The 21886-nt window shown below is 36.7% G+C and overlaps 1 long non-coding RNA gene across 2 annotated transcripts; it reads right to left on the bottom strand.

Annotated features, from left to right (window-relative positions):
- Nucleotides 1-15945: 15945 nt before the first annotated feature.
- LOC122011563 lies at nt 15946-19167 on the bottom strand. 2 transcript variants are annotated; one of them, XR_006119975.1, is made up of 8 exons: nt 18886-19167; nt 18661-18698; nt 18431-18584; nt 18192-18355; nt 17992-18050; nt 17848-17920; nt 17626-17767; nt 15946-16016 (listed from the first exon to the last, which is right to left on the bottom strand). It is a non-coding gene; the product is annotated as an uncharacterized LOC122011563 (long non-coding RNA). The 2 variants fall into 2 exon arrangements; XR_006119974.1 differs by having other exon boundaries at nt 15946-16021.
- Nucleotides 19168-21886: the final 2719 nt, after the last annotated feature.

Below are 21886 nucleotides of genomic sequence, written 5' to 3' on the forward strand. Positions count from 1 at the left end.
AGTAAAGTCAGGCACGGGGGAAATCCAGATGGGTCAAGGTTGAACAGACATCTGGTGAAAGTCCAAGTAGGTCAAGGGAGTGATCGGATACTTGGCAAGATGAAGAAAAGTCCAAGTAGGTCAACGGAGTGACCGGATACTTGGCAAGATGAAGAAAAGTCTAAGTGGGTCAAAGGGATTGATCGGACACTTGGTGAGGGAGTCCTAGCAGGTCAAGGGTGACCGGATGCTAGGCATGATGTTCCAACAGGTCAAGGATTGACCGGATGTTGGTTTGGGGGCTTTGGGACTTGGTTTTGGGCAAAAACCAGCATCTGGATCGATCAGCTGATCGATTGGATGCTTCCCAATCTATTAGCCGATCGATCGGATGAGTCCCTGCGACAGAGCTCCTCCCAATCGATCAGCCGATCGATTGGGAAGAAATGTCGCGAGCACAGAATGCCTCTGGATCGATCCAGAAACCCCGATCGATCGGTGGATCGATCGGGGTGGCGTGTTTTGTAGCGATAAGCCCTGGATCGATCAGCTGATCGATCCAGGCGAATTTCTAGAGCACAGAGGCGCTCTGGATCGATCCACCGATCGATCCAAAGCCTCCCCGATCGATTGGGAGCATTCCAATCGATCAGGATTCGACCGTTAGCGTTGATTTAAGCCGCAGGCGTTCATTTCCTTCAGCATCTCTTCTACGATTCATCTCCGATCTTCACCAGCGACTCCACAGCTCTCTCTCAAGTTCAGATCGTCAGTTCTTGAAGATTCTTGGAGGTTCTTCCAAATCAAGAGGCGCATCAAAAGCTAGAAGAGAAGTTAGGGTTACGGTTTATTGTAATCTTGTTCTTGTATTTCATATCCTTTCCTTTCTTCTTGTATTGAGAGTTTGTAAAGGCTTCTCCGCCTTCGGTAGTTACCGTAGAGGAGTGTGTTTCATAGTGGAGGGTGCGTGAGTGTGTGGATCCTTGGATTAGTCACCTCTTGTGAGGTGGATACCAAGTAAATCCTTAGTGTTAGCGTTGAGTGTTGTTTTCTTGTATATTTCCGCTACATCTTTGAAGAAACAAACAACGCCAAGCACACGAGCACACGACGAGCTATTCACCCCCCCCCCCCCCCTAGCTACTTTTCGGTCCCAACAAGTGGTATCAGAGCAAGGTCGCTCTTCACCGGAATCATCGCCGGAAGGGGCAAACCAAACAAGCAAAGCTAGAGGGTGAAGAAGTTGGAGCAATTCTACAAGTCGAAGACTTCATCACAAGAAGCTCAACTTCAAATGGAATTCCGAGATGGACTCAGATTCGACACGAGGGTGCCTCCACCATACACATCTACAAGCTTCGATCTTTGGAAATCAAGGATCGAAAACTTCTTAATGGTGGAGATAAAGCAATGGTTTGCTCTCATGGAAGGTTTTGAAGCTCCCACAAATTCCAAGGGCAAAGTACTCAAGAGGAGCAAGTGGAGCCAAGACCAAATCCAAAGATGTGAGGCCAATGACAAAGTGACCAAGCTTTTGGTCAATTTATTGCCGAGCAACATCTTGGAGAAAATAGAAGAATTTGAAGATGCCAAAGAGCTATGGAGCAAATTGGCAAAGATTCATGAGATCCCCTCCGCTATACAAGATCAAGAAGAATCCAAAGAGGGTGACTCATTGGATCAAGACCAAGAGGAGGAAGACTCCGAAGTTGAGAGATGCTCAACTTCCGAAGAAGAGGAAGTCCAAGAAGCTTCATCCTCAAAGGAGTGCAATCAAAAGAGCAAGGAAGGAGTATATTCCTTGTTTCATGTACAAGAGGATGAAGAAGAAGGTGAAGTCTCCACCTCTAGGATTGAGGGGGAGCAATCCTTGGTGACACCGGATCAAGAAGAAGGAGAAGCTTCTACATCCGGGTCAAGAGAAGAAGTGGAGGAAGAAGCTTCCACCTCCACAAGTCAAGCTAAATCTATGGGAGGAAAATCATTTGCGGATCAAGAGGAAGCCTCTACCTCCGGATCCAAAGGAAAAAGTGCCATCCCTACACAAGAAGGTATAAATAGTTCAATTAATAATAAAAATCATATTATATGTTTTGAGTGTAGGAAGAATGGGCACTACAAGAGCAAGTGTCCCAACTTGGCCAAGAAGAAGGGCCAAGTGGCACAAAAGGGCAAGGAGAAGCCCAAGGAGACGAACCTCGGAACAAAGAAGAGCAAGGAGCACATTGTGTGCTTTTCTTGCAACCAAAAGGGGCATTACCGAAGTCAATGCCCTAAGGGGAAGAAGGTGGTCTAGGCTCATGGAGGAAGCTCAAGTCAAGGGGGAGCCTCCAAGGTAAAAAGAAAGGTAACTTTCATTGAGCCTACCCCTTTAAATTATGGTAAAAAGCATGATAGTTCTAACTTATATCATTTTAATGCTATTTACCATGAAAATAGGAAGCATGATAGCGTTAAGGAAAAACATATAGCTTTTCATGCTAAAACTACTACACCTAAGGCTAGGAATGTAGGTAAAAGTCTAGGCAAGAACTCAAAGGATTTTAGTTACAAGCCTAGAAACAAAAATGCTCATGGATTTAATGGAAAACCAAAAACTAAGGACTTAGTGATGGAGAATCAAGTCTTGAGGTCAAGACTTGACAAACTAGAAAAGACCCTAAAAAGGATGGAAAATATCCTTAAAGGGCAAAATGAGCAAAACCTAGGTCTAGGAGTACAACAAGGGTCATCCAATGGCCATAAAGGTTTGGGATACAAATCTAAGGCTAAGAAAGATGAATCTCTTACCATAGGGTTCCATATAACTATGGAACCAACCCTAGGTCTAAGGGTCAAGTCAAAAGTACAAGGGAAGTTATCCCTAGGAGTATTTTTGCAACTAAAGTGACTAAGACTTCTAAGAAGTCTAACAAAGTTACTAAAAAGGTCACAAGGGAAGTAATCCGTAGAGTTGACCTAGAAAATGTGACCAAGGCTTCTAAAAAACCAAACAATGTCACTAGGAAGGTATCTAGGGAAGTTATCCCTAGTGAATACCTAGAGCATCCAAGGAGCACCAATAGGTTTTGGGTTCCTAGGAGCATCTTCTCTACCCCATAGATGGGTTAGAGAGTGTCAACTCTAAGAAGAAGGGTAGTTAACCCAACTTTGAAGAAATTGACACTCAAGGAGCATTTTCAAGGTTATTATTAACCTTTAAAAATGAAATGGATCTATCATTTACTCTTTGAAAGAGTAAAATGTGCCAAATTTGAGAACTATTGATTTTAATCCTAATTGGCACAGTTTAGGAATCATAAGAACTACCAAGTTGGGATTTTGGTATGTTCTTAGGAAAATAAAGGCAATTTGAGCCTTAATTAAGAGTGCTACTGTTGAGGAAGGACGAAATATGTCAACATTTGAGGAATAAGCTAAATTTCAATTGGCATAAATTAATCAAGATAATTAGAAATGCCAATTTAGGTTTTGGCAATCTCTTGAAGCACTTTTGGGCAATCTAGGTTTAAAATTTTAAGATTAGCTAAGAATTAAGGATACTTAGGTAGATAATCTAGGTATTTTATTTATGCTAAACCTTGCCATGATTGTTTTCTTATGATATGCCATGACATCATGTTTAATTTTGTATTTTGCATTCATCTTTTATTATGAAAAATATAAAAATATCATGTCATGTCATACATACATCATGTAGTTATAGGAATCTTTCTTTTGAAAGCTATTTCTTTTTTATGTATGCCATAACATTATCATGCATTATATTTCCTTAAAATTAAGGACAAATGGCATTTATCAACTTGTATCAACAAGTGGTATTTGTAACAAGTGGTACAAGTGTATCAACAAGTGACATCCTAGGTGGATGTTCAATATTCATGAAAATGCCTAGATAGATATGCATGATCCCTAGATTAGGGAAAAACCAAAATTTACATCTCACAAAGACTTTTAAGATGACTTGTATGTGTTTTGTGCACATTAGAGACAAGTGAGATGTTAGGATGATGAACAAAACTCAACATGCTGATTTAGTGCATTCTTTTGAGTTTTAAATTCATCAAAACACATAGTTATGTGTTTTCCCATTATTGGGAAAGCTAATGTACAAGTCATGTGCATTAAGCCCAAGGAACATGATGAGATATTGGTTTTGAAAATGTTTTTGAAATGCTTTTGGAAAACCTTGGTGAAGGTTATCTTTTGATAGTAATCATCATTGGATAGTTAGACACAAAACTTGAAGAAAACACTAAAATTTTTGCAAGTTTTCAAGTTTGTGTCAATATTTGAAAATATGATGTATTTTCATAGAAAACTATTTTTCCATGATAAAGTATACCCTAAATAATGTCTACACAAATTTTCACGATTTTTAGAATTTTGTAGAATTTTCTAGGGGTTTCTAAAGTTGACTGAAATGAAATTTCAGCAACTATCAGACCTCAATCGATCACTCTATCGATTGAAGGGTCTCAATCGATCAGGCGATCGATTGAGAACAGGCTTCTCGCGAACAGAAGCCATCTGGATCGATCCACCGATCGATCTAGCCCTCCTGAATCGATCAGTGGATCGATTCAGCATGGTCCGATCGATTGGGACCCAACTCCAATTGATCGAAGTTGCTGATTTTGGCTGGTAAAGCCTGATTTCAGCATTTTTGAACCTTGTTTAGTCTATGTAACCATTCCAAGCCCCTCAAAATACATTGTATACATAAAAAGGGTGTTTTCATGTTGAAAACAAGAATGGATTGGTTAAGGAAGACTAAATTGAAGTTAAGGTTGAGGTTTGTTTCAAATTTTGAACATTTGAACCTCAAAACTTCTAAATTTGGGTTTCCTAAAGGTTTAGAGTTTCCAAGTCATTGTTGGTGCAATGATAGAAGTTACCACCATGTCTTTAGGGGGAGGGACTCTTTAAAGACATGAAAATTATTTTTCATGAACCTTGGAAGGTGGTTAACCTTCTTTTCAGACCATGCTCAAGGTTGAGTGTTTGAACTTTAATGGGGAGTGGATATCCTCATTGTTCAAGTGGTTAAGTTAAAAATGCTCAAGGGTGGGCATTTGACTACATTAATGGGAGAATGTAGGGTTAAGGATAATGAAGGGTATGGGACTTTCATTATCGTGTTGATCACAACGAGTGAAGTTGTGAACAACGATGAGCAACGCTTCAGGGGGAGAGTTTTCAACAAGTGAATTTGTTGATGTGTGCCCAAAGGTGGGGTTGATGTGTGCCAATAGGGGGAGAAGAAAGGGTTTAAGTTAGGACTTCATTACCTAGAGGGAGTTTGCCCTCTTAGGCGGAGAATGAAGGGTTTAACTTATGCTTTCATTACCTAGTGGCATGAAGGAGGTTGAGGCTATGGGATTAGCCTAACTTAAATGTGGTATTGTCAAACATCAAAAAGGGGGAGATTGTTGGTGTAATATCCCTCAGGTCAAGGTTGACTTGGTTGACCAAGCTTGAGTCTTGGTTTGGGTTTCAATGTTTGACAATGCAGTTGTGCATTTGGGGAGATTGTCTGGTGCAATTCCCCTCTGATCAGGGTCTGATCAGGTTGGTTGAAGAAGAGTCAAGTAGGTCAAGGTTGACCGGATAATTGACTGGGAAGTCCTAACTGGGATGTTAGGCAGAAGGAAATTCCTGGTGAGTGAAGCCAGGTGAAAGACCTAGTGAGTGAAGCTAGGCAGGAGAGAATCCTGGTGAGTGAAGCCAGGTGAAAGACCTAGTGAGTGAAGCTAGGCAGGAGAAAATCCTGGTGAGTGAAGTCAGGTGAAAGACCTAGTGAGTGAAGCTAGCCAGGAGAAAATCCTGGTGAGTGAAGCCAGGTGAAAGACCTAGTGAATGAAGCTAGGCAGGAGAAAATCCTAGTGAGTGAAGCTAGGTGAAAGTCCTGGTGAGTGATGCCAGGCAGAAGAGAAGTCCTAGTGAGTGAAGCTAGGCAGAATGGAAGTCCTGGTGAGTGAAGTCAGGCACGGGGGAAATCCAGATGGGTCAAGGTTGACCAGACATCTGGTGAAAGTCCAAGTAGGTCAAGGAAGTGATCGGATACTTGGCAAGATGAAGAAAAGTCCAAGTAGGTCAAGGGAGTGACCGGATACTTGGCAAGATGAAGAAAAGTCCAAGTGGGTCAAAGGGATTGACCGGACACTTGGTGAGGGAGTCCTAGCAGGTCAAGGATGACCAGATATTAGGCATGATGTTCCAACAGGTCAAGGATTGACCGGATGTTGGTTTGGGGGCTTTGGGACTTGATTTTGGGCAAAAACCAGCATCTGGATCGATCAGCTGATCGATTGGATGCTTCCCAATCGATTAGCCGATCAATCAGGTGAGTCCCTGCAACAGAGCTCCTCCCAATCGATCAGCCGATCGATTGGGAAGAAATGTCGCGAGCACAGAATGCCTCTGGATCGATCAGGTGATCGATCCAGAAACCCCGATCGATCAGTGGATCGATCGGGGTGGCGCGTTTTGTCGCGATAAGCCTTGGATCGATCAGCTGATCGATCTAGGCGAATTTCTAGAGCACAAAGGTGCTCTGGATCGATCCACCGATTGATCCAAAGCCTCCCCGATCGATTGGGAGCATTCCAATCGATCGAGATTCGACGTTAGCGTTGATTTAAGCCGCAGGCGTTCATTTCCTTCGGCATCGCTTCTACGATTCATCTCCGATCTTCACCAGCGACTCCACAGCTCTCTCTCAAGTTCATATCGCCAGTTCTTGATGATTCTTGGAGGTTCTTCCAAGTCAAGAGGCGAATCAAAAGCAAGAAGAGAAGTTAGGGTTACGGTTTATTGTAAGCTTGTGCTTGTATTTCATATCCTTTCCTTTCTTCTTATATTGAGAGTTTGTAAAGGCTTCTCCGCCTTCGGTAGTTACCGTAGAGGAGTGTATTTCATAGTGGAGGGTGCGTGAGTTTGTGGATCCTTGGATTAGTCACCTCTTGTGAGGTGGATACCAAGAAAATCCTTAGTGTTAGCGTTGAGTGTTGTTTTCTTGTATATTTCCACTGTATCTTTGAAGAAACAAACAACGCCAAGCACAAGAGCACGCGACGAGCTATTCCCCCCCCCCCCCCCCCTCTAGCTACTTTTCGGTCCCAACAGTACCTAGGGGGCATTGTAGGATGATTGAAAGGGAAGAGTTGGGTTGATGGCTCCTTAGGTGGGGAAATCACGGAGAAATCGCCTCGGTAGCATGTGAAAAGTTTGAGCAGAAACGAGCAGAGAAAGCTTCTGTTCGTGGTGAAACTAGGTATTGAAGGCGCCTTAAATGTTCTTTAAGGCGCCTTGACTGTGCTGTTGGAGGCACCTTGGAGATGGTCCGAGGCGCCTTAACTGAAGTCAGCGGGACTTTTCCCGCCGTTTTCTAGGGCGCCTCCCTTGTATGGGAGGCGCCTCCGAGAGGCTCCACGTGCCTTGTTTTTTATTATTGAAGTTTTGATTAATAAGTTGATTGAGTTTTGTAATTTAAGGATGATTTTAATTTTTTGAATAAATAATTAAGTTAAGTTTAAACATAATTTTCATTTTGAAAATAATTTTTTTTAAAATATAAGTTAATTAAATTTGGAAAAAAAATTTAAGTTAATTAAATTTGAAAAAAAGTTTAAGTTAATTAAATTTTGAAAAATATTAAGTTAATTAAATTTGAAAAATACTAAGTTAATTAAATTTTAAAAAATATTTAAGTTAATTAAATTTTAAAAATATTAAGTTAATTAATTTTGAAAAATATTAAGTTAATTAAATTTTGAAAAATATTTAAGTTAATTAAATTTGAAAAATATTAAGTTAATTAAATTTTGAAAAATATTAAGTTAATTAAATTTTTGCAAAATGTTAAGTTAATTAAATTTGAATAATATTAAGTTAATTAAATTTTTTGAAAAATATTTAGATAATTAAATTTGAAAAAATATTAAGATTTAATTTAATTTGAAAAAATTAAGTTAATTAAATTTTGAAAAAATATTAAGTTAATTAAATTTTTGAAAAAATATTTAGTTAATTAAATTTGAAAAAATATTAAGATTTAATTTGATTAAGTTAATTAAATTTTGAAAAAAAAAATATTAAGATTTAATTTAATTTGAAAAAATTAAGTTAATTAAATTTTGAAAAAATATTAAGATTTAATATTAAGTAAATTAACTGATTTTCAATTTAATTGAATTGAATTAGTTTAATTTCAGTTTATTTTAATTTAATCGAATTTCTATTCTAATTTCAATTTTAATCATCTCACCCGATGATAGTTTTTCAATCAGGGGATCGTATAATTTTGTGAGATGAATTAGATTCAATTGTAGGGTTTGTTTTAACTTTATGTTAGATTCAGGTTTAGCTTTAGGCTCAACAAATATACATTCTTTGGATAAACTTCTCGGCAATGGTGAGTCACTTGGACTTCATTAAAGTAACCATGCCTTCGAGGTTTTCCAAATAGTCATATCCACTGAACTTAGTACAAAACCTTGGTCTAACTAGTTAGAATCCATAAAGGGTAGCTTCGGTCAGTTCCACTTAGCCAAATGCACCAGGTCGAAGCCATATCTTCCTATACATGGACAGACTAAGCTTCCATAACGTACTATCATCCAATACTTCACCAGTACCGTGAGTCAAGTTAAACTTAGCCCTTTTTATTCTAGTCCTAATTACCTTACCGGGTAGGTTGCGTTTAGTTACCCTGTCGGGTAGATTCCTTTTGGAGGTGTCAGCTATTTTAGAGTCTCCCTTCATATTCCTTTATAACTTTTATTTAATTTAAAGTTTAAATTATATATTTTTTTTTAATTTATTTATTAATATGGTTTTTATTTATTTATTAATTTATTAGTACAGTTTTTCTTTTTTCTCCCCCTGGATCATAGCCTCGATAAGGTTTATCAAGGTAATGAACTTGATCCTTGGGGACCCAATATTGACCAAGTCCGACTTGATTGACCAAGTTGGACTTGGATACCCATGCTTGGACTAGTTTACTATTTGGTCTGTTGACTAAGGATAGATAGGGAAAACTTAGGGATTTCGAAGGGCAAATCCCGAGAGTTCTTCACCTCCTTAAGATCCTCTCATCGAAGAGAAGCCGTGGGCACGAAGAAGAGCCAAAATCTCAAGCTCTCCGAAAACCCTAGAAGCCTAATTCGGATTGTAAGACCAAGAAACCAAGGTAAACTTGTAACACCCCACCCTCCTCACTACTGGACTGTGAGGGCGGAGCGCTACTGGACTACTAACTTTTCTTAAAATTAATATTGCACACATGTAATTATCAATACATAAACTATCTAAACATGCAACTGATAGCAGCGGAAATCATAAACAACTTATCTCTACATTCTACTCTAGCATATGAACATAACTAAAACTATACATCAATCTAAACATGCTGAAATATATGTATTAATCTGAACATGCATGCAACCATTGTACAACTCAGATAATAGGTCTAATGTGCATAACAATTTAAATGAAAGAATTCTAAATACATGGCAATCTTAATAAATTCTTATGCTAAATCCCAAGGCTTCTATAGTCCAGGCATCACACATCCATCTGCACCTCCTTGTCACCTTCCTTTGCTATAACTTTTCCTTTCCTTTATCTGCAGTAAGAGGAAATGCAACTATAAGCAAAATTGCTTAGTAAGCGCTATCTAACTCACAAAACTCGAATATGCATGTGAATAAAATAAATCTAAAACTGAATGCTTTAAAGGAAATACAACACAAGCTCATCTAATAGCAAAAGGAACAAGACATGCTGAAATTGTTGGTTGCTACTCGGAAAGCCTAGATGTTCCACTGTACAAAAATTTTGTACAAAGGTCTGAACCTTTTCCTAGCTACCATGTGTTCTTTTAAATTAAATTTTGGATCGCCTGCGGAACTTAACACGTTTGATCCAAAACTTAATCTATTTGTTCTTTTAGGTTTTGACTTGGATCTCCTGCGGAACTTAACACGTTCGACCCAAGTCACCTTAAGTTATTAATTCCATTAAATATTAATTTTCATAATCGGTTCCCAGTACTGACGTGGCGAGGCACATGGCCTTCTTGGATATGGGAGCAACCACCACCGACTAGACAAAACCTTTTATAGAAAGCTAATATTTAATTTCCTAAAATAACTTTAGGTTAACCGAAAAGAACAATCAAATCACAAGGAAAAGAAAAAAACAAAAGAACACTATATCGAAAACGAATTCGAAACTCTAGAATCGTATGCCTCTTGTATTTAGTATTATTTCCATAAATAACTAGCATGATGCGGAAAGGAAAAATTACTAGTTATACCTTCTAAAAGACCTCTTGATCTTCTACCGTATTCCTCTTCTAACCTCGGACGTTGTGTGGGCAACGATCTTCCGAGATGAGAACCACCAAGCACCTTCTTCTTCCTTACAAGTTTCGGCCACCACAATTCTCCAAGAGAAGTAGAGGTCCGGCCACCACCACCAAGCTCCAAGGGATGCAAGAAACAAAACCACCTTTCTCTCCTTCTTCTCCTAGCTAGAATCGGCCACCATCAAGAGCTCCAAGAGAGGTTGCCGCCGGCCATAAGAAGAAGAGAAGAGGAAGAAGCTAGGGCCGGCCACCAAGGAGGAAAAGAGAGGAGAAGAATAATAGAGTTGATCACCCATGAAGGCACCTCTACCCCTCTTTTATAACCCTTGTCCTTGGCAATTAAGAAAATTTAATTAAAACCTCCCTTAATTCTTTTCCATTAAAAAGAAAATTTTTTTTAATTAAAACAATTCCTATTCTCAATTTACATCCCACCATCAAGCTATAAACAAGGAGAGTTTTAATTAATTAAAACTTCCTAATTTGTCTCCAGAAATTTATAAAAATTTCTCCAATAATTTTCCTTCATGGTGGTTAATAAAAAGGAAATTTTATAAATTAAAATTCTTCTTTTAAACATGTGGATAATTTCCAAAAGGAAAGTTATCTCTAAAATTAAAATCTCTTTTCAATCTACAAATAAGGAAAGATATCAAATCTTTTCTTAATCTTTTGTAGAAACTAATAAAAGAGAATATTTAATTTTAAACTTCTCTTTTAAATTATTATCATGGTTAAAAGGAAAGTTTTTCTTAAAAATAAAATCTCCTTTCAATCTACAAATAAGGAAAGATTTCAAATCTTTTCTTAATCTTTTGTAGAAAGCTTTTAAAAGGAAAGATTTAATTTTTAAACTCTCTTTTAAAACTATGATATCCACATAAGAAATAATTTTAATAAAAAATCCTTTTTAATATGATGTGGCCGGCCACCTAAGCTTGGGCTCCAAGCTATTGGCCGGCCACCTTAAGGCCAACTTTTAGGCTTGGCCGGCCCTAAGCTTGAGCTTCAAGCTTAGCTTGGCCGACTCCTATTGGTTGGGTAAGAAGGTGGGTATGTGGTGGGTATAAATCTCTATATACAAGAGGCTACGATAGGGACCGAGAGGAGGAATTGGTTTTGGTCTCCCGATAAAATTAAGCATCCCGTGCTCGCCCCGAACACACAACTTAATTTTATCAATAATAATTCATTCCACTATAGAACTATTATTGAACTACCGCACCAATCTCAAATTACATTTTGGGCTCCTTCTTATCATGAGTGTGCTAGTCTCCCTGTGTTTAAGATATCGAATGTCCACTAATTAAGTGAGTTACTGACAACTCATTTAATTAATATCTTAGTCCAAGAGTAGTACCACTCAACCTTATCATCATGTCGGACTAGGTCCACCTGCAGGGTTTAACATGACAATCCTTATGAGCTCCTCTTGAGGACATTATCAACCTAGTATCTCTAGGACACAGTTTCCTTCTATAATCAACAACACACACTATAAGTGATACCATTTCCCAACTTATCGGGCTTATTGATTCATCGAACTAAATCTCACCCTTTGATAAATTAAAGAAATAAATATCAAATATATGTGCTTGTTATTATATTAGGATTAAGAGCACACACTTCCATAATAACCGAGGTCTTTGTTTCTTTATAAAATCAGTATAAAAGAAACGACCTCAAATGGTCCTACTCAATACACTCTAAGTGTACTAGTGTAATTATACAGTCAAGATAAACTGATACCTAATTACACTACGACCTTCTAATGGTTTGTTCCTTTCCATTTTGGTCGTGAGCTACTGTTTATAATTTATAAGGTACTGATAACATGATCCTCTGTGTGTGACACCACACACCATGTTATCTACAATATAAATTAATTGAACAACTACATTTATCACAAATGTAGACATTTGACCAATGTGATTCTTATTTCTAGATAAATGTTTATACCAAAAGCTAGGCTTTTAGTATACACTCTAACAGAAATGTTAAACACGTAAAACTTATTTCACTTGTTCAAAACTTATACTTTTATACTTCAGAATAATAAGTTTAACTGAACTGATACATAAGCTAAGCTAAATTGATGCTAGGCTAATGCCGAATCTGAACTGTATTCACGTAACTGATTTGTGAAGTTTTGAAAACTGTTTTCATAATAGATAAAAATAATAATCATGCTGCTGATGGGCCCGACAACTGTACTTACTATGCGCGCATCCCTAACTAGACCCGAGTTAGTTAGTCCCGAATCTAGTAGGGTTTACTAGGTTATCTAAACCTAGGGACGACTATGGGAGCCCAACCCAAGGACAACTAAGAGTCCAGCATAGTGCCACTGATAAAAGTAAAATACTGATTCATAAGCTGATTTATCTTAATTACTTCTTCTTTAAATGCCTTGGCATTTTAACAAGCACCTTGTGTGCCAAAATCCCTAAAGTCTTGACTTTGGGATCTACTTAAGGCCTTGGCCTTTTTCTTTCTTTTCTTTATCTTTCTTATACTTGTTAATACCTCTAATAAAAGAATGCTTCTTTAAAAACTGAAATGTTTAAACAAATTCTAACTTTGAAATGCATAAATAAAAATCTGCATACTATGCTAATCAAAATTCTATATACTATACTAACAAAATTCTGCACTTGTAAGCTTAATAAAATCTGCACTTATAAGCTTAATAAAATCTGCACTTGTAAACTTAATAAAATCTGCACTTGCAAGCTTAATAAAATCTGCAAATCTAATTAAACTACTAGAGATCTAATTGGATCTTCCAATGCTAAACCATCAAAATTGCAATGCTAAACAATTCAAAATCTGTAATGCTACACATAGCTATTCCACACTAAAAATCTGTTAAAGCTTGATACCTATGTAAAGCTTATACTTTTATAGAGCAATAGAGATCTTTAAGCATGTTACAACTTGATGTAAACTGGAATGCTAAGCCAAAATCACAAACTGAAAACTAAATCTACATACTATACTAATCAAGATTCTGCATTTTATGCTACACAATTTCTGTATACTATGCAAACATAAATTCTGCACTATAATATTTAACCAAACTGCACTATAATCTTTTTTAAAAAATTGCACTATAAGTTCCACCAAAAAACTGCACTACAAGTTCCACCAAAAATCTGCACTATAAATTCCACCAAAAATCTGCACTACAAGTTCCACAAAAAATTTGCACTATAAACTTGATTAAAAATCTACACTATAAGCTTAATTAAAATCTGCACTATAAGCTTACATAAAAATCTGCACTATAAACTTAATTAAAATCTGCACTATAGGCTTAATTAAAATCTGCACTATAAGCTTAAATAAAAATCTGCACTATAAGCTTAATTAAAATATGCACTATAAGCTTACATAAAAATCTACACTATAAGCTTAATTAAAATCTGCACTATAGACTTAATTAAAATCTGCACTATAAGGTTAAATAAAAATCTGCACTATAAGCTTAATTAAAATCTGCATAAAAATCCGAATTTCTAATTACAAGGGAAAAATAAATCTTGGATCTACTCTAAATTCCCAAGCAACCACAATCCTTTACAGCATATTCCGAAAACTAAAAGAAGCACTAAATCAAAGCTCGAAACTACCCTTACCGCAGGTGAGTAGCACTTACCTTGGTTTCTTGGTCTTACAATCCGAATTAGGCTTCTAGGGTTTTCGGAGAGCTTGAGATTTTGGCTCTTCTTCGTGCCCACGACTTCTCTTCGACGAGAGGATCTTAAGGAGGTGAAGAACTCTCGGGATTTACCCTTCGCCGGCCGCCAGAGAGAAGCCTAGCTCCGACTTGTTTCCGCCCGAGAAATTATCGTCGCCGCGCGCAGAAGAAAGGAGAGGAGAAAGGTTTCTAGGTCACGGGAAATAAAACCCTCTCCTAACTTATCCCTTTTATAATCTCCAATATTCTGTTAACTTCTTAAATAAATTTTGCTACCTTTTCTAAACAGAATCGTCCGCTTGGGCACTTGGTCAGCCGGATTCGCTTAAGGTTCGGTTCGGGTCGGAGGTCGCGGGTTCGAATCTCGGCCACAACCCTTTTATTCCAATTTATTTTCTGTTTATTAACTACCACTTAAATAATTTTCACTCCTCCTTTAATCAGCAATGCCCGCTTGAACACTTGGCTAGCCGCGTTTCGCCGAAACCTTTGACCAGGTTAGAGGTCGCGGGTTCGATTCCTCATCTGAACTTTTATTCCCATTTATTTTCTATTTCCTAACTACTACTTAAATAAATTTTGTTCTCATTTTAATCAGCAATGCCCGCTTGGGCACTTGGTCAGCCGGATTCTCTTAAGAGTTGGCTCGGTCGGAGGTCTCCGGTTCGAATCTCGGCCTGGACATTATTTTTGTTGAAACTTCTTTCGTTTAGTAAAAATACCAAACGAACTCCAAACACTACAACAAAAACTGCAAACGACAACGAATATTATCCGTTGTCGTAGGGTCAAAAAATCGTTGTAACTGAGGACGTTGTAGAATGTATTGCCCTACGACAATAGTTTTGAATCCGTTGTCTTTGTAGACATTTGACAACGATTTTTATCCATTGTTGTTTATATGCTCAAAAATTTGTTTACGAAGGATACGACAATGTTTTAAAACTGTTGTGGTAGACTCTTTTTTCAACAGATATAAACCGTTGTGGTAGATAATATTTACTCGTTTTGCTTTTTTTTTTACAACAGTTATAAACTGTTGTGGTATATAATTTTAATATATTTTACAACGGATAAAACCGTTGTCTTTTATCACTTTTTATAAAAAAAAAAAACCATTGTAGTTTACATAGTTTTTACAATATTTTTAACTGTTGTCTTATTAATACCAAACAACCAATCTTATTTTAATATAAGTAAATCATCAATACAAAACTAAATATTTACTACATTAAATCTAAAATAAATTTATATGTACATGAACGAAAGAAGAAAACACAAAACACTCGGCAAGAATGTGTTGGGCAGGATGTACAAAATGGGGAGAAAGCAACATTTGAATTTGTATGATCACTCCAAAGTCTTGAGAAGTCTGAACAGGCCAGCAGGACTTCTATGAAGAGATCACGAACTGCATATCACAACAAACAGACAAACGTGTCAACAAAAATAAATAATCCACCTAGAATAGAATAGAATCTTAATTCACAGAATTAGAATTTAATTATCAGAGTCATTAGGTAGCCTCATCTTGAAATAAACTTGCGACAACGTGAGCAATATAAGTAAGATGCTGATATATATCTATTTTCCAACTGGATTCATGAGTTCCATCCTAAATCACCAAGCCAAGTCAATGTGGCACCAGACAAAGAACTAGAGCTAGGGAATATTAAGTCTATTATATGCAATCTTATCTTACATTATAAGTGGTTATTTTCACGACTCAAACACCTAGATCATATGACAACAACTTTAATATTACACCAAGCCCCCTTCAAGGAAAGAGTTTCATATAATTATAAAAAATTTGTAGCACATTTGATTACTCCAAACAAATTAATAGTTGGAAATGTATGCATGATAAAAAAAACGAAAGTAAACTTGCCGTTGATTATCTTGTTTCTGATAAGACTTTGCAGAAAGACACAAACCAACCTCACCCGTCTGTTTTGCATGTACCTGTCCTGACCATGGAAAAGAACATAAAATGCTAGAATTTATCAGCAATTAGAAATAGACAACAACCTCAGCAACCAAATTGCCAACATTATAAAAGGTATAGCCCCTTAAAATGAAAACATACACTGAAATAGCAAAATACAATGGAAAACAAGCTAAATTGTAGAAGTAAAAAATTCTGTATGCTCCACTAACATGCATATTAAGATGCAAGTGAAGTGAATGTTCAAAAGTGAGCAATCTATAATTAAGAGTTTTATCAATTAGAGTAGGTGTATGGAGTACAAGGCCAAAGAAAACATTAAATTAATATATAAAATAATTTAATTGATTTTAATATTATTAATAATCAAGAGTTGTATCATTCAGATAAACACAACCCAACTCCAAACAGTTTAAATAAATATTGGCTTAGTGACGACAATGTTTATGATAATGGCAGCGATGAGTACTAGATAAGGCAAACACGGAAATCATAAACTAGGCATTAGTCTCATTGGGATTTGTGTAGTTGAACCCAAATGGTTAGTACAAATACATCATGTTTGATGAAGATGGTGAGGATACATGCTAAGATGTCAGTAGTTTAAAGTGGCAAATATTAGACAGCATCACAAACATGATTGAATAAGATGAACATAAATAAGAACTTTCATTGAAAAATCAAAACTGAGCATTAAGCTTAATATATCCATCCCCTTAGATTCACGTATCAATAGTTGTCTCGGTGCTACCCAACAAATTAAATTCTAAATGAGAGATACACCTAAAAATTAAGAAATTTTTAGCTGAAACAAATAAGTGCAATGGACAAGTGAACTGTGAAAGAATCATGAAATGTAACAAAGATTTTTTTCATTTATTCATAGAACTACGGAAACTCAAAAATTCTAGAACTAATATAACTGCTAACAACCTTTACTTTGGATTAGAAAAACTGGAATTTATAGAGGTATAGTAAGCAAAAGCAACTATGAAGCATGGAACAATATTTAAATGAAAGGAGTAGTCTAAAGAAGATGAGACTGACAATAAACTAACATAGTGGCAATAAAAGCAAACAATTCAAACAGCCAAAAATTAAAGGTAAAAAAGAAACGAAGTTTCACCTCTAAAGGGATATAGGTGCACACAAGTCAAGAACTTCCCTAACAATTATCAAAATTGATCATCACTTGCACAATGGAACAAATTTCAACTGTTGTTGTCTCTTAGATGATATTTTAATGAAAGGATGTAGTCTAAAGAAGATGAGATTGACAATAAACGATCACAGTGGCAAAAATAGACAAACAATTCAAACTGTCAATAATTAAAGGTAAAAAAGAAACGAGGTTTCCCTTCTAAAGGGATATAAGCACAAAAGTCAAGAACTTCCCTAACGATCATCAAAATTGATCAAGCTTATCATCACTAACACAACTATACCAAATCATTTAGAGCTATTAAGAAAAATACAATTTTGCAATTAAAAATGTTTTTATAGGAAAATGATCATACTATACTATGCAGCTCAGAGACAAACAAATTTTTTTCAGATGTAATAAGTTAGTAATTCAAAACCAATGCCTTCAAAAAGTGACAGCATTAAGAATGAAAGAGGAAGAACCTTTATATTTTCTCATGATGCTATACAGTTAGTGATGTACATGTGTACAAACTCAGTTGGTAGACTAACTGTAGCTGTCAGTCTGTTGACTACTTCCATTGAGTGTAGACCCATTTCCATATTCACAAGAACAGTGAAATACCTGCCAACCAAATTCTGATAAAAAAAAACAGGCATAGCACCCACATATTTATCACTTGCACAAATATCAAAAGATCTTACTCGAAATTTCAGGAGAATTCATCAACTTTGAAAGAACTTCAACAGCTATAAGTGGGTTGTGCTCAACAAGATCCTAGAAAACATATATAATCTCATCACAAAATTTGAAATGAGAAATCACATAATAATGAAAATAATGCAAACCGGTAGCTTTGAAGGAGTAAGTCCACAATGATAGACGAGTTTCGCATCCTTTGCAAGTTCTAACACAAATTGTTGCAAGAAGAAACAAAAAAAAAGGCCATATTGTTTCATTAATACAGAAAATGTTGGCATAGGTGAAGGGAAAACAACTAGTAATGTTCATAGAGCACAGCTGAAATACTATGACCAACAGATGCTACCTAGTTAGCGTGAAAGAGAACATGACCTCTTGTTGGGCAGGTGCAGGAGGGCCTTTTAATGCTTTAGCAATCAAATCTCTTACTGCAGCCCCTCGACTGGTGTCAGCACACATGCCATAATCCCACAAAAGCTCATGATTGCTGTCAGGATTGAGCCATATAAGCTGTACAAGAATTTGCAGATTAATAACACTAGAGAAAACAATTGAACACCCAAGGTCTCAGGTGAAATTTTTTACTTCTCCATCTAACACTGGGAGCATCGGTGGTGCAGGCCTTATCCATTGTGGACCCAATCCTTCAACAGACAAGTTTTGCATTAAACCTAATATAGCATTGCCTCAATCATCAGAACCAATTCTTGGTTTTGTTCCTGCAGCGGAAAGCTTTGGCCTGAAACAGAGCAATATTACCACACGGCTCCTAGGAAACATCTTACATATATCAAGGGGAGGGATATGTTGTATACTCATGGAGTAGCATCAATGCCGATAGATATATCTGGATCTGGAATAACAAACAGAAATTGATGCTTAAAACAGACATCTTTAGAGATTAAACACCACAAACTTTGACATATGAGCAGGCAAAGGGCATGATGAAACAAATCAAAAGCTAAAAAGGAATCAAAAGTAGGTTTCATTTTTTGAGACAAAATTTATGAACAAAGACAAGACCTAGGTTATGAATCTACCTTGACTATGGCTCTAGCACAAATCCAAAGAAGACAAGACCCAGGTTATGAATCGACGGAGTAGGAGTACCACCTTTGACGAAGAAATACACCTCGTTCGATCAAAAGGTTTTACGAGCGAAAGAAGCAGCAGTGGAAGGTCAAAGAACCTCGTCGAACTCAGAAACCCGCTCACCAGGAAACGAGAGGAGCACACCGTCGTGGAGGAAGATCCAACGGAGGCGTGAAAAGATTGTATAAGAAGAGGGAAAGAAAAATGGCTTACATTCGGGAACACAAAGGGGAAAACACAGCGCCGAAAAGAAAACAGCAAGGGAAAGCAAAACAGCAAGGGGGAAAATGACCAAAGTCAATTACAACGGTTTTTTCAAAACTGTTGTCGTAGCCGCTAAAAAAACGCTTAAAGACAACGAATTTAGAAAACCGTTGTAAAAAGTGTTGTTGATTCAAAAAAAAATCACTCAATGACAACAGTTTTCTCAAAACCGTTGTCTTTTATATTTAATGGGGAGTTTAAAGACAACGATTTTGGCAAAAACCGTTGTCTTTGAGCAAATACGCAACGCTTTCTCTTAAAACCGTTGTCGTAGGGGTGTTGTCTTTTAACATTTTTGTTGTAGTGAAAAATTACATAAAAATACTCTAAAATTTTCTAAAAATATCTAGAATATTTCTAAAGCATTTCTAAATATTTTTAAATACTATTAGGACTTGGAATGAGGAAATTTGGGTCGTTACAATCCCCCATACCTTATAAAAAGTCCGTCCTCGAACTTAGAATAATTCTGGATATTTCTGCCTCATGCTGTCCTCACGCTCCCAAGTAATTTCCTCGTGCTTCTGGTTCTGCCAGATGACCTTTACTAGTGGTACTTCTTTGTCCCTTAGTCTTCTTAACTTCTCGGTCTACTATCATTCATATCGCATCGTATCCATTAGTGGTCCTTGGAAGACCTGCTATAAAGTCTCTGGTGGTCGTAGGTGTATTAGTCACCCCAAATGGCATGACTACGAATTCGTAGTGTCCATATCTGGTTCTGGAAGCTTTTCTGGGTGTATCACTTCCTTTCACTTTCAACTGATGGTACCCAGAGCGCAGGTCTATTTTAGAGAACACTATTGTCCCCCTTTAACTGATCTAATAGATCATCTATTCTGGGAAGAGGGTACTTGTCCTTAACTGTTAATTTGCTCAGCGCTCAAAAACTTTTATCTCACTTTAGCACTTATAAATAAATAATTCTAAGGGTTTCTCTATGCTACAATTAATAAGAAAAAGCATACTAATAAAAGAATTTTAAATACTTTCTTACTTGAAAACGGCAAGGCTGGTGCTTATGTGTGATGCAGGAGAATAGGAACTGCTATGATACCAACTTGTAACACCCCACCCTCCTCACTACTGAACTGTGAGGGCGGAGCGCTACTGGACTACTAACTTTTCTTAAAACTAATATTGCACACATGTAATTATCAATACATAAACTCTCTAAACATGCAACTGATAGTAGCGGAAATCATAAACAACTTATCTCTACATTCTACTCTAGCATATGAACATAACTAAAACTATACATCAATCTAAACATGCTGAAATATATGTATTAATCTGAACATGCATGCAACCATTGTACAACTCAGATAATAGGTCTAATGTGCATAACAATTTAAATGAAAGAATTCTAAATACATGGAAATCTTAATAAATTCTTATGCTAAATCCCAAGGCTTCTATAGTCCAGGAATCACACATCCATCCGCACCTCCTTATCGCCTTCCTTTGCTATAACTTTTCCTTTCCTTTATCTGCAATAAGAGGAAATGCAACTATAAGCAAAATTGCTTAGTAAGTGCTATCTAACTCACAAAACTCGAATATGCATGTGAATAAAATAAATCTAAAACTGAATGCTTTAAAGGAAATACTACACATGCTCATCTAATAGCAAAAGGAACAAGACATGCTAAAATGCTAAACATGTAAAGCTTATTTCACTTGTTCAAAACTTATACTTTTATACTTCAGAATAATAAGTTTAACTGAACTGATACATAAGCTAAGCTAAACTGATGATAGGCTAATGCCGAATCTGAACTGTATTCACATAACTGATTTGTGAAGTTTTGAAAACTATTTTCATAATAGATAAAAATAACAATCATGCTGCTGATGGGCCCGGCAACTGTACTTACTATGTGTGCATCCCTAACTAGACCCGAGGTAGCTAGTCTCGAATCTAGTAGGGTTTACTAGGTTATCTAAACCTAGGGACGACTATGAGAGCCCAACCCAAGGACAACTAAGAGTCCAGCACAGTGTCACTGATAAAAGTAAAATACTGATTCATAAGTTGATTTATCTTAATTACTTCTTCTTTAAATGCCTTGGCATTTTAACAAGCACCTTGTGTGCCAAAATCCCTAAAGTCTTGACTTTGGGATCTACTTAAGGCCTTGGCCTTTTTCTTTCTTTTCTTTATCTTTCTTATACTTGTTAATACCTCTAATAAAAGAATGCTTCTTTAAAAATTGAAATGTTTAAACAAATTCTAACTTTGAAATGCATAAATAAAAATCTGCATACTATGCTAATCAAAATTCTGCATACTATACTAACAAAATTCTGCACTTGTAAGCTTAATAAAATCTGCACTTGTAAGCTTAATAAAATCTGCACTTGTAAACTTAATAAAATCTGCACTTATAAGCTTAATAAAATCTGCAAATCTAATTAAGCTACTAGAGATCTAATTGGATCTTCCAATGCTAAACCATCAAAACTGCAATGCTAAACAATTCAAAATATGTAATGCTACACATAGCTATTCCACACTAAAAATCTGTTAAAGCTTGATACCTGATCCGGCGGTGAGAACAGGGACCGCCCCCTCTGAGGGAAGTCAACGCCAGTGGAAGTCAAAGGGCCGACCGGAGAAGGGGAGACCGGTCGGCCAAACGGGGTCCCATCGGAGTCAAAGGCACCCGGCGAGGAGTCAGGGTT

Source organism: Zingiber officinale, chromosome 8A (genome assembly GCF_018446385.1).
Source record: "Zingiber officinale cultivar Zhangliang chromosome 8A, Zo_v1.1, whole genome shotgun sequence".
In the NCBI taxonomy this organism is placed as follows: Eukaryota; Viridiplantae; Streptophyta; class Magnoliopsida; order Zingiberales; family Zingiberaceae; genus Zingiber; species Zingiber officinale.